The following is a 3,604-nucleotide window of genomic DNA, read 5'->3' as shown; positions in this document are numbered from 1 at the left end:
TGTGGGAGACTCCCCAATCATATGGAAGAAGGTACTCTGGTCAGATGAGACAAAAATTGAGCTTTTTGGCCATCAAGGAAAACGCTATGTCTGGCGCAAACCCAACACCTCTCATTACCCCGAGAACACCATCTCCACAGTGAAGCATGGTGGTGCCAGCATCATGCTGTGGATATGTTTTTCATTGGCAGGGACTGGGAAACTGGTCAGAATTGAAGGAATGGTGGATGGTGCTAAATGCAGGGAAATTATTGATGGAAACCCGTTTCAGTCTTCCAGAGATTTGAGACTGGGACGGAGGTTCACCTTCCAGCAGGACAATGACCCTAAGAATACTGCTAAAGCAACACTTGAGTGGTTTAATGGGAAACATTTAAATGTCTTGGAATGGCCTAGTCAAAGCCCAGACCTCAATCCAATTGAGAATCTGTGGTATGACTTAAAGATTGCTGTACACCAGGGGAACCCATCCAACTTGAAGGAGCTGGAGCAGTTTTGCCTTGAAGAATGGGCAAAAATCCCAGTGGCTAGATGTGCCAAGCTTATAGATGCATACCCTAAGAGACTTGCAGCTGTACTAGCTACAAAATGTTGCTGTACAAAGTATTGACTTTGGGAGGGTGAATAGTTGTTCACGCTCAAGTTTTCTGTTTATTAGTCTTATTTCTTGTTTGTTTGACAAGAAAAAATATTTAGTATTTTTAAAGTGGTAGACATGTTGTGTAAATCAAATGATACAAACCCCCCCAAAATAAGGAAACAAAATAGGAAAAATGCCAAGGGGGGTGAATACTTTCGCAAGCCACTGTAATTGTACCATAGGGAGAGAGAGGACATGCAATCTTAATTATTCATTTCTCGATTCCTTGCATCATATCTCCTCACCTCCTTTTCAACTGTACCAGAGTATGTAAGTTGGGAGCAGTAATACTGACATGAAAATTGTTATATTTACATTTGACATTTTAGTCATTTAGCAGATGCTCTTATCCAGAGCGACTTACAGTAGTGAGTGCATACATTTTCGTACTGGTCCCCAGTGGGAGTCGAACCCACAACCCTGGCATTCCAAGCGCCATGCCAAACTTGCTCCGACCATTATGAAATGTAATGTGATTAATTATTTAGCTTTCCCCTTCATCCCAGAAACGGATCAGTGGGGGAAGCTGCGCTCTTCTAACCTGCACAGTTTTCCCCACTGTCTGAACGTTTCAACACAATATTGAAATATGACACAATTGTAACATAATTTCTTTCAATTGATATTTAATAAATCTCTATTAGGTTCAATGTTATTAAACTGAAGCGGAAAGATTGACATTTATTAAACCGGTGCTTATTTTGTCTCAAGCAGGTTACGTGGGGACTGGGAGAAGGGGACACTTAAGGGGATTCTACTCGGACAAACCCATCAGGCCCATGTTGCATGTTTGTGTAGTGGATAGGTAGTGCAGGATATGAGTGGGTGTAATGGATGAAAACTATTGGACTTCTAAGAATGCTCTGCAGAGATGATCAACAAAACATCCACCCAGAGAACCAGGAGCATGTGTGTGCTGTTTGGGAGTAGCTTCAGTCAGAGCAGGAAAAACCCAGCTGAGCCCAGGCTTCAGTTGTTCCGGTATAATTGTGTATTGGCGGTCTGAGATTTGGCTTGGTGCTATTAACTGTCCCATCTGTGGAGAAATGGTTACATTGCTTTTCCTGCTCTTTCAAGACCACACCTCACTGCAGTAGGTCCAGGATGGGCAGGCTGAGTGGATACTCATCTTGCGGGATCTCAGCAACTACAACCGGTGGTTCTCAGGCCAGCCCAGATCTCTCATGGATCGCCCTGCGGGACGTCCCCACACTGCTGCGCCACGCCTTCAGGGAGATGTTCTCTGTGGGTGGCCTCTTCTGGACGTATCCTGTGTCTGGTGGGGCGCTTATCTACCTGGCCTCTCCGCTGGACTTCATCCCCAAGGCCCTGTTCAGCCTGCTAGGCTTCATGGATGACTTCTTTGTCATCTTGCTCCTCTTCACCTACATCTCCATCATGAAGTGGTGACTCAGACTGGCAGGTTGACAAACAGCCACTGGACAGGAGTATGCAATCAGTCAAATACCTCTTTGTATCATGTCAGGTCAAACACACTGTGACGGTCAATGCTCTATATCTAGCGCTTTGGCCTTCCATGGGGCCCTCATAAAAGTCCCTGATAAAAGTCCCTTTAATCAGGGGGACTTTATCAGGGCGGTGTGGGGGAGGGATATCAACAAAAAAGCATTGTTCTTTTGGTAAGGGTATTGGAGCAATACACAAATAAAATAAATCACAATATTGGATTGTTGCATCACATGATCAGATCTAATGTCGTTCTGTTAAACTGGCTGATCTGAAGTAAAAAAAAAAATCATGTTTGCAGCTATAGATTTTTTTATACATTTGGGTGTGTTTGAGAAGTACAATGTAATCTGGTATATTAAATGTGAAGTTCTCTCCCTCTCGAAACATAATAATAATAATAATAATAATAATAATAATAATAAAAATAATAATAATAATAATAATAATAATAATAATAACAATAATAATAATAATAATAATAATAATAACAATAATAATAATAATAATAATAATAATAATAATAATAATAGAAACGTCACAAACCCAGTCAGATCTGTTGAACTTTGTCACCACACAGTAGTTGACACTTTGATTTGGTACAAATATATTGCTATATTAATTAAGGAAGCAATAGCTAAATGGCATATATCATTTTGATTAACTCCTTATTGATTATTATTACAACTGTGGTAATTGGATAACACACTGGTATTAAAAACAAATGTATATTGTGTTGACAGTGCCTTGCAAAAGTATTCATACCCCTTGGCATTTTTCCTATTTTGTTGCATTACAATCTGTAATTTAAATTGATTTTTATTTGGATTTAATGTAATGGACATACACAAAATAGTCCAAATTGGTGAAGTGAAATGAAAAAAATAACTAAAAAAATTACAAATTACAAAATTAATAACGGAAAAGTGGTGCGTGCATATGTATTCACCCCCTTTGCTATGAAGCCCCTAAATAAGATCTGGTGCAACCAATTACCTTCAGAAGTCACATAATTAGTTAAATAAAGTCCCACTTTGTGCAATCTAAGTGTCACAGGATCTGTCACATGATCTCAGTATATATACACCTGTTCTAAAAGGCCCCAGAGTCTGCAACACCACTAAGCAAGGGGCACCACCAAGCAAGCGGCACCATGAAGACCAAGGAGCTCTCCAAACAGGTCAGGGACAAAGTTGTGGAGAAGTACAGATCAGGGTTGGGTTATAAAAAAATATCTGAAACTTTGAACATCCAATTGAGCACCATTAAATCCATTGTTAAAAATGGAAAGAATATGGCACCACAACAAACCTGCCAAGAGAGGGCTGCCCACCAAAACTCACAGACCAGGAAATTAGGGCATTAATCAGAGAGGCAACAAAGAGACCAAAGATAACCCTGAAGGAGCTGCAAAGCTCCACAGTATCTGTCCATAGGACCACTTTAAGCCGTACACTGCACAGAGCTGGGCTTTATGGAAGAGTGGCCAGAAAAAAG

General features: G+C 40.5%; 1 pseudogene; it reads left to right on the top strand.

Moving 5' to 3' along the window:
* The first annotated feature begins 1,498 nt into the window (after positions 1 to 1,498).
* Positions 1,499 to 2,050, top strand: LOC121554239 (annotated as a pseudogene).
* Positions 2,051 to 3,604: the final 1,554 nt, after the last annotated feature.

This window comes from Coregonus clupeaformis, chromosome 39 (assembly GCF_020615455.1).
Source record: "Coregonus clupeaformis isolate EN_2021a chromosome 39, ASM2061545v1, whole genome shotgun sequence".
NCBI classification, from domain to species: Eukaryota; Metazoa; Chordata; class Actinopteri; order Salmoniformes; family Salmonidae; genus Coregonus; species Coregonus clupeaformis.
This window is presented reverse-complemented; position numbering and strand designations above follow the sequence as displayed.